We start from the raw sequence: 14,355 nt of genomic DNA, 5'->3' as shown, positions 1-14,355 counted from the left end.
AAAATGCAATGGAATTGATGAAACTAATCATCGCTGTTGAATTTGAATCGACTGTATTGCTAAAAAAATTATCATACCAATGACTTTCTAATGCATACTCAAAAGCATGCATCTATTGATATCGTTGACCGAATATGCCAAATTACTCCAGCCGGAGCAATTTTCAATTCGTCGAGCAAAGATTCGTCGAGGCCATAAACCTCGACAACGACGACAATAAACAGCATTCGTTGCAGCCAGTTGAGCAATCTCTGACTTCAATCCCCATTTTTAATATGCATAGAATTTCGTTTTTATGGTGTAACTGCATTTTAAAAAGCATCGAATTTCCAAACCAACACCAGAGAGTCAAGAGTGCACAGCGGGTATTATAAAACGCAGTACAGTTCACAAAACCACAAATTTAATTATTAATTCACTAACAAGAACATCCGTTAGTTACCCGAAAACGAAGAACGAAGAGAAAAAAAATACGCGAGACATTTAAACATGGTGTAATTTGGCCGTTACAGTCTTGTGTGCTTCCAATTTAACTTCAATGGTATTCACTCACTCTTCTCTTCACTTTCGAACGGTTCCAATGTTCGAACGGTTTCATTCGCATGTGTTGCTTCATTTCTTTGGCACTCTTCCCATTTGTTTGTTTGTTTCGTTCAAGCCAAGGAACGTTTCTCCAGTCAAAGATTCTCTATTTAAAGCATTGCAAACATTCAGCCAACAAGAAAGAGAAGATAAAATGCTATTGTTGTTATCTCGAAATAAATGTTCATTTCATTTTCACTGCGTTTCCGGAGCAACACCATTTTTCGAGGCCGAAAAAATGAACACGTTTCTGTTCGGGAGTGGAAAAAAGTACAAAATTGAAAAAAAAAAAAATATGAACGAGAAAAAGAAATCTCGAAGATTTGTAGAGGAGATGGGAACAAAAGTGTCATCTTCTTGATTGCCCTTAGTTAGAAATTATTTACCGCGCATCACACAATAATAATTTACATACCTTTAGTGCAAAAGCATTTATTGCTCTCCCTTACGCAAACGCCATCTATTTGGTGCGAACATGAAAACAAACAAAGTGACTCCAGCTGCCAACCGATACATGAATCGGTGGAAATGAGGGCAGTGTATAAAAAATATGCCGAACAAAACGAACCACAGCGTTTCCTCTATATAGAGATGTTGTTGTATTATAACTCTGTATGGATCAATTTGTTTGTTTTCATGTTCAAACTGAACAGATGGCGCTCGCGTTAGGTGAGGCAATGAATGCTTTTGCACTAACCGTATGATAATTTATCTCAAATGACAATCGCGGCGGTGCGCATTGTTCGATAACATTTAATTCATTTGCTGGCCATTATGTTTCCAGTTCGAAGGAGAAAAAAAAGTGAAAAGAGAGAGAGAGAGTGAGAAAGAAATGGCGATCGCAAAAGTGAAAAGAACAACTTGCCATGGATATCATTGCCATTCCGTATGCACTTTTCAAGTTCAAACGAATGAATGGAGCTATATCTGGAACGTATCACACAATATAAATTTGCTAAATAAGAAATAATTTACGCAATGAATGCCATTCACACAGACACGTAGTGCAGAAAAAACACATCACACGATGAAGACGAGGCGAGAAGTGAAGGATCGTATATGAAAAAAAAAATGAGCAAAAAAAGGAACAAGCACAAAGCGAATCTCCCGTAAATTATTTAAAGCGCATTTTAATATGTATGTTTTTTGGGGCCCCAAACGGAACGCTCACTCTCTCTTTTGAATGTAAATGCTACATTCGCTCTCTTTTCACCATACGATTGTCTTCCTTGTCGTTTTTCCCCCTCGGTGTTTTACGCATATTCACATTTAATCTCGGTAAATCAAGCGAAAATAGACATTTTTATGGCAGTCACAACCTCATGCTGCCCGTTGTTCACTTTGGTTTTATTTCAATTTTCAATGGTGATAATTCTTCAGGCAGGACGGTTATCGCCCAAGCCCAAGCCCAAACAAATACACTCAACATGAAAATTGCCGACGAAAGTAATGTGTACAACAACCACATCTACAAATTGAAACCTATTCAAAAATTCGAATACCGATTTCGAGGCATTTTGGTGATTTTGTAAGGTTTCGCATCTCGTTTTGCGAAAAAGATTTCTTCTTCGTCTTTTTTCCTGGGGTGTAATCTACGAAGTAGAAGATGAACACATAATAACTGCCATAATTTTCACGTCTTTTCGTTCGTATGTAAATTAAGCAGCAGGCCGATAAAAAGCAACGTAAACGAACCAAGGCAACAACGATAGAGGAGGGAAAAATATCACCTTAATAGAGATGCGTCGGTGCAAGCGTTCTTTCCCTCTCTCTTCGTTGCGTTCTTTTCTTCGGTGTATCTTCTCTTCCCAAATTGATAGAATACAATCATCGCACATTTTCAAGGCTCGTTGTGTGTATGTGCGAGCGGGTCACATTAGGAATTAAAAGCACATTTGTGAAGCCGCGCACCGCATCATGTGAAATCGAACGAAACAAATAAAATCTAAATGAAAATTAATGAGAAAGTGTGTACGGTGTGAGTGTTCGTGTTGAGCATTTAAATTAATGGACTTGAGGCAGCAATGATTACTGCAGCGACTGCTGCTTCCCGGTTGGAATTTTGCGCGCGCGATCACAACGATTCGAATCGAGAATTCCTCATTGGGCGGCAAACGATTGAATACGTATCAAGAGCAACATATTCCCAAAGCATTTTCGGTTTTATGTCGAAATGTGTGCGTATATCTTAGTGTTGTTAAACACGCAACAATAATGACCGTCATTTTCAAATGTCGAACAAATTCAAAGCAGAAGATGAACGCATATCTGACAAGAACAAATTCATATCGACTAGAAGAAAGCTGAAGCTCTCGAATGCACAGATGAAAGAAAGAATGTCGAAGACAAATGACATACAGCGATGCGCGGTGAACAAAAATAGATTAAAATAAAAGGAATGAAACAACAAATGGACGGAAAAATAGATCGTTAAATAACCAAATATTTTATTTTGAAGGAATAAAGACCAACATATTTCGTTTAGCATATAAACAAGGCCTATGATATTAATTGATGCGTTCAGTTTATCAAAAGAATCAAAAGAGAATATGTTCAATTCAAAATAAACTTTTTTTTATTACATTCGATGGATGGAATAAATGCGTCCCATTTAATGACTTGTTGTAATTACAAAAACGAGCTCTAATTAATAAATTTCAATTTCAAGCTTAATTGAAAATGATGCATTGTCATGCTCAACTGAACTTCCCGAATTAGTTTGTGAATTTTTCGGCTTGTTATCGGCAATTGGCCATTTTCATGGATGCATACCATTCAATGATTTACCCTATGCAAAGAACGTAATTCAATTTAAAAGCCCATTCGATTAGGATCGAATATCAAAACAGTCAGCAGATAATTTGAACAAATGCCTTTGAAATGCGTATGCCCATGCAAATGTAGTGCTATCAGATGCTCCAAAAGAGAAACAAGGAGAGAAGGAACGCCAATAAAATCGTAACTGACAGCTTCTTACTAAGTTATTCATCGGATACAATCTAAAAAACGATGCTTGATACAAATGATGATTGATTTATGGTGCCGTTAAAATAATGCTGTAAAAACAATGGCAATATAAAATCCAGCATTGGCTTCTAAATGATTTATTTGGATATTGATCTTTATTTTTGGCATTTTGTGTCTAAGACTCAATAGAAACGGAACACCCGTTCAAAAATGAATCATCAGCATAGGTCAAAGTACGGTATATGTGTAATTATTACATGTCAAACGTAAGCAACGAGAGATTTTGCAAAACTTTTGACGTTGAACTCATAAGCTGAACGATGATGGTTCAACAATGTTGAACATTTGGACTTGAGCTGAAAATGTCTAATTTCTTCTTCGAACTTGAGCTCAAATCTCGGTATGCGCAAATTCAACCAACTAGTTAATGTGCTCAATTTGCGTTTGATTCTGATTGACGAAAATTCCGTTTGTGATCGCACGAATTTTCTTTTCATATGGCTAAGCCAGAACGAAATAACAATGCACGTTTCCAAAATAAGAATTGCTCGCTCCTCAAACAGAAAAAAAAACTAAAGAACGACAAAAAAGAGCGTTGAAAAATTTTTAAATGCCTTCACCGTTACACACACATGAGTTTTGTTCTGAGCGCTCTCAACCGTCAAATTTACTAGCCAAAAAATCGGAATCCAACTGGCAACGCTGGCTCGCGCAAGAGAGATAGAGACCAAGAGAAGCGAAAAAAAAAGAGAAACACACATCGAGCATAACTTAGTTAGTTTGATTCTCTATTCGTTTCATTGTCATGCACAACGCACGCATTGCCTTGTCTTTCTTTTTGGTCTCGAATTTTAGGTTTTAGGTATGTGTATATCCAACCGGCGCAGCCGATTCAAACCTTATATGTGGCTTCACAACTAAACACATTCTATACTAATTGTAATTACTATAATATAAATTGGATTTTCGATTTTTCCGAAATGCTGTGCTCGCTCTATCGCTCTCTCGCTCTCGCATTCTCTTTCTGTGTGCTGTTTTGTTGCCGATTCAATGTGAATGACGAAAAAGAAAAGCAGTCGAAAACCATACTAAGCCAACAACATTAGAATGTGTATAGAATTCACGTGTCGACCTTCTTCGTTCTTTGCCTTCTTCATTTTGTGTCTTTAACTTTATCTTCAGTGTGTGTTTTTCTCTCTGATTTGTTGTTTTTGTTGTTGGTTGTCGTTTCATGCGCACTCTTGCCGCAAATTACACGGTATTGTAACCGTTTTATAAAAGGTAATCACCAGCTACATGCGAGAGCGAAGAAAACGAGAAGAAGAAAAAGGAATATAAAAAATTGTCGACGCTTTTAGAATGGTCGTCGATCTTTCGTAAAATGAGTTTTCATCGAGTGTGTGCGCGAGAGTGAGCGAGAAAGATACACAGCAGCGAACAAAAACAATTCATAAGAATTTCAAGAGTAAGAGCGTCTCTTTGATGGAAAACTGAAACATTTTTTTCTTTGTCGAAATAATCATGGTCTCGGACTCGGCAAGGCATACAGAACTAGAACGACGAATCGCACTTTAGGCATCATTCTCAATCGGCCAGCATTATATATTTCGGTGTTCGTTCAATTAAATCTGTCGACGGTGGATGAGAGTGTATGCGTTTGGAATCAAATCGAATCAAATTAATGTTAGAGTCTTTTTGGTGTCGGTTACCAAGCGGCCACCATCTCTTTCAATCACTCTCTTTCTCTCCCCATCCTTTGCTCTGTTTCTCTTTCTTCGATGCTTTTGTAATGTTGTAAATTACCTCGCCCTCGAATATTCGAACCGAGCACACAGACACACACTTTTCGGTGTATTTGTTTATGACATCTAATTGCGTCTACTATTACGGGCCACGCTAAAAATACGCTCAACCGTACAAATAATTTAATTGGTGAAGTTATCTACTCGAGTCTATCTTCGCTTTATTTCGATTTCTCGTCATCTTCTCTCGGTTCATCTCGCTCGTCTTCATTTTTTCGGTCGACTTTTTTCACTTCAGATTTAATAGAGTATTAAAAGTTTATATCGAACACAACGCAAACCTGTCGACATTCACACAAAAAGAAGATGAAAAAAGTTACCTAAATTCATATAGGCGAAAAAAAGATTGTTATTATTCTATTAAAAACCGGGCAGGATTCGTTTTTTATAACATGTTGAATAATTCATCGTGTTATCGTTTATTGCTGTTGTTGTTGTTGGTGTTGTCAACGAATTCCATCTATATTTCCCACAATAAAGATCAAATCCATATCAAATGAATGTGAAATAAGGAGATAATTGAAATTTTTTTTTGTTCGTTATTTAAACCCCGACTTTACACATGCGATAAAAAGAACGAAATCACCTAAATTCCCCTTTCTTGTCAAACATCGAACCGAAATTCTTTTTTTTTGTCTTTCTCCCATTAAAAAAAAGTTATTTCCTTCGTGTCAAACTTTTGCCACCTCATGGCTCTAATCCCCGAATCGACACAGTCTCTTCGGGCAATTTAATTTCGGCAACATTTTGGATTACGAGCAAAACCAACGGAAAAATTCTTTCGAGACAGTGGAATTTAAATAATCATTTTGTTTGCTCCGAGTCTATGTTTGACATGTTCTATTGGTTTCACAACCAGAGCACAATTGTATGTCGAGCGCGAATCAGAAGAGAGAGTGCTGATCTTATTTTGACCTTACATTTTTTTTGTCTGTGTTTTCTCGAAAACATTTCAATCCACTTCATTCCATATGCCAATGGCTGCAATACTTGAAGTTGACACGGCCCGTGTACATTGTAAGAAAATAATATCATTTTCATGTTGTATCGACACTTTCGAGACACGGATTTCTGTTCGAACGAAGCAAATCAACAATGAGCAAACAAATGACGCAAAATCGGAACACCCAACAACACCGTCATATCGGCTATTCATTTTCAAATGGGCAATTTCGATGAGGCACAAATGAAAATAAAGGTGTTGTAACGTATTTTTGTTTTTTGTTTGAATGGCATCGAGTCAAATAGAAAAGAGAAGAGAGAGCAGAGCGAGAGAGAGTGAGAGCGCAAGAGAAAATAAAAATCTCGCGGACTAAGGCGATCCATTATGGCTCAACTTAATGGAATCGTAAAAGTCAGATAAAAAAAATCTATTCGATTGAGATTTATTTGTAGTTTATATTATAATACGGCCTTGGCGTTTTCGTTCTATTTAGATTACACACTCTGCGCCGAGAGAGTCCACAACTTATTACAACTTACAAAAGCCGCAGAGAACGTTTTTAAACACATCCACTCACACACACCAACGGTTTAGTGCTTTTTATTGTTTGGATATTTGCGCGCGGCCCAAATGAATTGTATGCTTTTAGGAGTGTTCCTGCTTGTTGTGTGTTTGGTTTTTTTCTTCGGTTTCAAATATTCGCATTCCATGCGCCACATTGCGCGTCCGTTGAAAGGAAATTTTACGATCGTTGTTCGGCGACTTATTGGTTTTGTTTTGCGTATGCAATGAGTAGTTGGTACTATATATACATTTTCATGAGCATCGTTTTGTTGCAATGTTTGCTATAAACATGAAAAGTACTTGACGTTTTTTCTTCTGACTTCACTTTGTTATTTATTGTATAGACGTTTTGTCGATTGGTCTTCGTATTGCGTTGTCGTTGTTGTTTTTTCCATTTGGTATTTCGCATAATTTGCCGCTGTTTTTTCCCTTACTTTATCATTTGAGCCACAGCTTAGCCACATCGACCTAACACGTAGTAAAATTGCTGGCTTTTTGCGCATTTCAAAAATAGTTTTGAATTTTTTTTTTAATTCACTGCCGCCATCCTTGTCGTCGTTGTAGTCGTCAACAACATCGTCTATTTTTGAAATCGCGCGCCACTCAGAAACATAACCAGCTGGCCATATGTGTGAGTGTGATTTACAAGCGATTGAACTAATCACATTGTTTAATAACGTTTGTTCTTCTTTTTTTCCTGCTTTCCATGCAGAAATACACGCAACTAAAGCGTCTAACACAGAATGCTTCGACGTTCAAAATCAAATATTTTATCATAGTCGCAAATGCTTGTAAAATATTTGTTTCATTCAAAGCCTTTTTTCTGTGGAATGTGCGAGCGAACAGTCATTAAGTTACATATTTAGATGAGTGATTGCGATTCGCATTGGAATTTTAAAATACTCGATCGAATGACGCTTTTCAAAGTAAACATACACACACAGCACTCTCATACACATAGCAACGGATTTAGCATTTTCACGATACTATCGAGTGATTCTGTAACAAGCAACAAACGGCTATTCGGCGAGCCAGTACATCATATTCAAATGATCTTCTAACACAGAAGATATCAAGCGCTACTTTATTATCGCATGCTTTTGCGATGATTGTACACAGCCACAGCAGCAGCAACACTGTGGCATGCACGCCAACGATGAAAACGACAACAACCACGTTGGTCGTGCGATTACTTCGATTTCTACTGTATTCTCCCTTTGCTTTGCTTCAATCTTTTTTTGTTTTTCTTCATTCTCATTTTCGATTTCATTGGAATGCGAAAAATGTTTGTACAACGATTATGACATTGATATGTGAGATTTTTACGTTTTATTTGCGCTTCAGTGCTCGCTGACGCTGATCGTTAATGTACCTTTTCGAAAATCCATACATTCACATATGATGCACGCGTACATCACAAGTTGAAACTCTCTCTCTCTCTCTCTCTCTCTCTCTCTCTGTGTGTGTGTGTGTGTGTGACTGACTGATGCGGGCGCGCGCGTGCACACACCTCATCATGCGGCGGTGGCATGAGCCAACAAAATGCAAACGCCATTTAAACGCGATCTACGCAATTTAACCGAGTAATTTACATCGTTAGCTAAACCACAGCCACCGAGATAAAGAGGCCTCGAGAATCATTCATCTTATACAATAATGCACGTTCGAGGTGTGCATGCAATTTAGCGCGTTTAACAGTAGTAGCAGCAGCAGCAGCAACAACAGCACAACGACTACGACGAAATAGTACATTGAACAACAAGTACCATCCTTTGTACGGTTGATTTATTGTGTCGCGTGTTGATAATTAAATTTTCAAAGCAATCCAAATGGAATGGAGCACATAATTTGCTCATTCAAACAAATTTTCCTTTTGGTGCGCTCTGTGGCTTTTGGCTTCACTTCGTCATTTGCAATTTTCAGCTGAAATGAATGAATTCATTTTCGCCTGTTTTGCTCACTCTTTTTGTCTCTATTTCTGTTTCACTTTCGTGTTTTCTCATCCAATTTCAATTCAATTAAGTTTGCATAAAATTTCTGAGCTGAAATGACATTTGCGCAGGTTCTGTGTGTCTCTATCTTGTCGTTAATTTGCTGCGTTCAACTTAACGCTGATGATACGGGCGCAAAATGTCGGTTACTTCGTTTCACATATGAATTGCAATCATATGCCACCCATTTTCGTCACCCAGTGGCCCAGTCAATTGAATATAACGAATGATGCAATTTTACATTTTGCTATCAGTGCACCATTATACAATTCGCTTTCATAATTTCATAGGTTTTTTTCGCTCGAATTTCGACAAATTTGATGAAAGAAAAATAACGAATATTCGAATTGAAGCTTTCAATCTGAGTGTGGTTTTTGCTACAGTCATGCAAACCAATTTATCGACATAATACACAAATGGTTTTTTCGTTGTTATTTTCGCCCATCACATCATTTATCAAAGTATATTTTTCAAAAGCAAAACATACGAATTCCATGCGCACTTACAAAACCTAATCAAAAACATTTCTTTTTGTTTCATTACAGCTGACGAAATCCAGACTAGAGTCGATTTCTTATATCGTTAACATGTAAGTTGTATTTTCATTTTTCAATTTGAAAAAAAAGGAGAAGCAAATATGGTTCAACATTCCAATCGTCGTAATTCAATGGGAGTTTGTATGTAAATTTCATTTGATATGTAGAGATCAATGCGAACAGAAATCGTAATGTGAAAGCCATGTAACAATTAACGTCATTGAAATACGACGACGGCTTTGCGATTCTTAACTTCACATATGTGCGAACGAAGGCACGCGCGCCAACTCGCGATATGAAACAATAGATATTGAAGAAAAAAAACAACTAGAATCAATTAGTCGATTTGCGAGTAACAATGACGAGATCGATTGCGTTTCTTGTGCTGAATGTCAATGATAGTTTCTTGTTTCAATTCAAAAACCATAATTGATAAACCAAGTTGCCAAGTGATAGCTGCGTTAGTCACTTTTCATTCATTTGTCATGAAAATCACGTCGCAACGCGTTTCATTTTGGCGACGCCGACTATTTTTGGATTTTCTTTCTTTTCAACCATATAAATACCGATCGATGGCATTTTATGACCCAATAGCTCCATTTAAATCACGCCTAACTGATTGCTACCATATCACAGTGATAACTAACATAAAATAATAAAAAAAAGAGAACCAAATCGCTGCTTGTGATAAACATAAATTTTATTTCGTGATTTACAACCGATTGGGTTAATGTTAGTGTTTACATCAGTTTCTAACAAATTATAATCGCTTCGTACCAACCTCTCTCATAAATGCATTTGAGCTACAAAGAGGGAAAAGGAGGCAAAGAAAATTGAACCGAAACGAGAAAAAGACAAGAAAATCGAAGTGAAGAGCGAAAAAGAGGGAAAAAAATCGGCAAAAAACCGATCGTTTATCTATGAACCAGTGTATATTATTATCCGTACTTTGTCTATTTTTTTTGTTTATTTCCTCAGTGGTTTCACGTTCAATAGTCGAAATCAATGTTCAATCGGGCATGCTCGTTGTGTATACATTGTTATCATAATTCTTGCTCGATGCATTCGTTCACTTCTACTTCTCCTTCTTGGCAACAAAACAAAAAACGAGAAGAAAACAACACAAAAAATTCTTGGTTGTAAAAATACATACAGTAAAGTCTTTGGTACGTTTGGTTTGCATGCAATATACAGAAACATATACGCACACACACACACACACACGATTTTCTCATTTTGAATTTTATATTTATCAATATCCGTTTTCATTTCAAAACGAACGATGTGTATAAAAGTTGTAATAACAATAATAGTTTGATGTAAAATGTAATGGTAGCGGAAAAACGGGCAAAAATGCAACCCGAAAAAGAGATTCAATGAGGAACGAGTGAGACAGAGTGTGAGAATGAGAGTGATAGAGACCATTGTGGAATATTATTGTGATGGAGCGGAATACACAAAGGCATAGTACGTAAGTACGTTTCAATTCGGATTTCTCGCTGCCAGCCACAACAACACTCTCAAGTTAAACGTACATTCTGCGTTCAAGTCGAAACATAAATGTTGATTCTTTGTCGATGTTCATCGAACGTACGATGAATATTCGTTGATTATAGAGCGTTGGAATGGTATGGTGCTTTTTGCTTCATCTGACTGCCATTCATGGTTGAATCGGTATTCTTGGTACTTCACCTCGTACGCGATAATATTGATACACACAATCATGTCACAAGTGTAAGCACTCAGTTGCTTGCTCGTTCATACGTTCGTTCGTTCTCAACTCCGCGCGATTCATGCATATTCATTATACGTTCGAGAATTGAATCGTTGCTTGTCGAAATGCGCGCACTCGCGCACACGCTCGTTCACTCACTCTCTGCACGTATATGGTGGTTGCTTCCGGAAAACGGAATTATCAACATCCAAACTGAGATTCCACACTACATCACACACACTCGCCTCATACACTCTGCCGAAGAATTTTTCCAACTCGGTTATTTTATGCGATGACGACGACGACGACGACGTCGACTACGTCAACGTATTATGTTCGCGCCACTGATTGACATCGCGGGAAAACGTTCATCCGATCGCCTGAACGATCGACAACATTTCGTACTCCATCGGCATTTCGAATTTTTATAGTTGGCTCATTAAAACCGTTAAATTCCGAATGCTTCTATCCTGTTGCTATGCGCTCGCTTTTTTGGATATGTATTGTCAGCGCGCATAAAATTGTTTTAATTCTTCCGCACGGAAAACGCCGAACTAAACAACACAGGATGTGTCATTGTTTCTATGAACATTCTCATACATGCTGATTACAGCCGAAAGTCAATGGAACTACACATTTTGGTTTATTGTTCCTCCGACACGATTTCAGATCAAAACACATAAAACAGCCATGGCCCCAATCTCTTGCGTTTCCTCAATTTGATAGTTAAATTTCATTCAGTTTTTGGTCATCATTGGAAACAAAAACAAAAAAAAAGCGTTGAGAACAAACAGCGAAAACGTTGCAATGCAAACGAATTTGCTATGGTGGGCGGTCAATTTTTCCAGTGACATGCATCTTCTTTTCGGCGAACTTCTAACGCCATTTCATGCGATTTATGACCGTCGACGCCACCAATCCTCTCGCCACAGCTCTTTAATCTCAATAAAAACCCGATTCAACATGGGAACGAAAACTATTAACTAATTTCATGGTTTTAAAACTTCGCCCAATTCTAACACGTATTATGAACGCGAGCATACACACGCTCTTTCTCTCTCCACACTAGTCGCGTCTCACTGATTAGTCTTCAATTTATTTTGGAATTTGCACTTGAGCGCGCTGAAAATAGGCGTCAAACACGCAAAACATTCAACAAAATAATTTTTCGAGAAAGTTAATAACTAAAATGACCTAATTGATACGGCATTAGTGTAAGAGAAAGAGAAAAAGAAGTAATAAACTGTTGCTGACTGAACGCTTGGCTCAACTCAACTTTCATTGGTAACAAAGTCGCCGGCTTGTTGTTAAATAATACCCACTTGTAAACGTATGACTTAAATAAAAATGAAACATATATAGAGTTCTGTGCTGTGTTTTTTTTACAATTTTATTTAGATTGTCATATCCAGTTCATATTACCATAAAGCACGCATGACGTTCAGTTTTTTGTTTATTGCCCGCACATAAACCGGAACATTGATGCACAAATCTCGAAGGCAGACAACAATAGCCACTACTTATCTACGCACATTCTAAGTATGTCGTATCCAAAAGCACCAGTGTTTATCGTCTATCCAGCGTATTTATCATTTCCTTGCCATTGACAGTTTGTTCCCTTTGTAAACTGGGAACAATGCTATTTTCTGTCATTGAGGCAATTTGTCCATTGTTAGGCTAATTCAAGTTTATGATTTCTGGATGACACTTAAAATCCCGTCGTAATTCAAAGTCGATAGCAAACGACCCACAAAAAAAAGAGAAATAAACCTGTTGAGTGACATGTTTGGAAGTAGAAAAAAGAAGCAACGGACAGATTTCGTTAAAACCGTATTAATAGAGACATCAAAAAGTTTGAATCGTTCGAATTTCAATCGTCAAAATCGCTTGACTTCAATGGAATTTTTGTCGTGTGGATTTCCCATTTAACTGCAATTTCGTCTCGCATTTAGAAAAAAAATCTTAAAGAAAAATGCTTAATCGGTTTCTTCATTGAGAAAATAACGGACGAAAAATTCGAGAAATGAACAACTTTTACGGTTCTCACACATCATCATCCATTTGAAGAAGTCAAGTAGTTTGAAAACTATGAAAACAGAAATTGAGCGAGCGAAAAAAAACGGAGAAAATTGAAAGCAAACGGTATTTTGTGAGAAAATATTTAACCGAACGACTGTGAGTAATTAGTAAGGATTAATTCATTTAACGGATATCCTCAGCGTGTACACATTCGAAGCACGGATCAGAGCACGTAGTGCTAACACATTTGAAATTGAGTGTGGAACGAGACAGATGAAGAGAGGCGAAAAAAAAGGGCGACGAATGCATTTTTCACTGTTCAAGGATAGCAAACAGACGTCTCCCGCTCTCTCGTAGGATCAAAATTCTATACGCACAATAATACGATAAACACATCTATAGAGAGAGAGAACAACTAACGATAAAAGCACTTCATAACTATACCATCTCTTTAGCTAAATGATACGGCAACGAAAATGTTGTGTGTTTTTTTCACAGTTTTGTTTATTTTTGTTCCCTGTTTTTTTGTTTTTTCTTTCGATTCCACATTTTATTTCTAATGACGTTGCAATCAGTAGTAGGTCTTAGTTGGAAAATATTTGCTGTTTATCGGTTTTTGTCCAGTGTACTGTTTACCATTTGGCCTTTTTTTTCTTTGCCCATTTTTAATGCCACTATTAGCAGATAGTGTGCTCCTTGTGCTCTTCTTCTTGTCTCCATTTTATTTTCTCTCCTTTTTACAGTTCGTTTTCAACGTCTGATCCGAGCACATTCCATTCATGCATTTTCTTGTTTGTTTACGAAGTAATTTTTTATTGCTTCTCTATGTTTTTTAATGGCACTATTATTCAGGATTGTGTGTGCGTTTTTTTGCTTCAGTTTTCATCTCATTCTGTTCTATAAATACCCAATATTATCGCTTATCAAAGTACGCTCACATGTTGTATTTTGTTGTGCATTTTTGTGTTTTCATAATAACTTTTGCCCGGAGTCACGAGAGAGAGAGAGAGAGAGAGAGAGAGAGAGAGAGAGAGAGAGAGAAAGAGAGAGCGAGAGAATATTTGCTCGTTTTTTTTAATGAAATTCATGGCGGTTTAAATTGAACGCCAACGATATAATAATAATCAGTCTGAGCAAGCAATCAACGATATCAGCATTAAAGCGCTGCAGTTGGCTTATGTATCAGTGGCCGAGCGTGCGATAGAATGAGTTCGGGGGAAGGAAAAAGCTGGAGAAA

General features: G+C 37.3%; 1 protein-coding gene across 3 annotated transcripts in view; it reads left to right on the top strand.

The window, feature by feature from the left end:
• LOC129564849 (A-kinase anchor protein 200) overlaps positions 1-14,355 on the top strand; it is a 60,638-nt gene that overhangs the window by 25,301 nt on the left and 20,982 nt on the right. For 2 of the 3 annotated variants that reach the window (XM_055439034.1, XM_055439030.1), the window contains exon 2: positions 9,395-9,438. The exons of the other annotated variant lie outside the window; for it this stretch is intronic. The gene's annotated coding sequence lies outside the window, so the exon portion shown is untranslated. The remainder of the gene's footprint in view (positions 1-9,394; positions 9,439-14,355) is intronic. 3 annotated transcript variants of the gene reach the window in all.

The sequence above is a fragment of the Sitodiplosis mosellana genome, unplaced genomic scaffold, assembly GCF_009176505.1.
Source record: "Sitodiplosis mosellana isolate CC-2019 unplaced genomic scaffold, AAFC_SMos_1.0 Smas_scaffold_2, whole genome shotgun sequence".
Classification (NCBI taxonomy): domain Eukaryota; kingdom Metazoa; phylum Arthropoda; class Insecta; order Diptera; family Cecidomyiidae; genus Sitodiplosis; species Sitodiplosis mosellana.
This window is presented reverse-complemented; position numbering and strand designations above follow the sequence as displayed.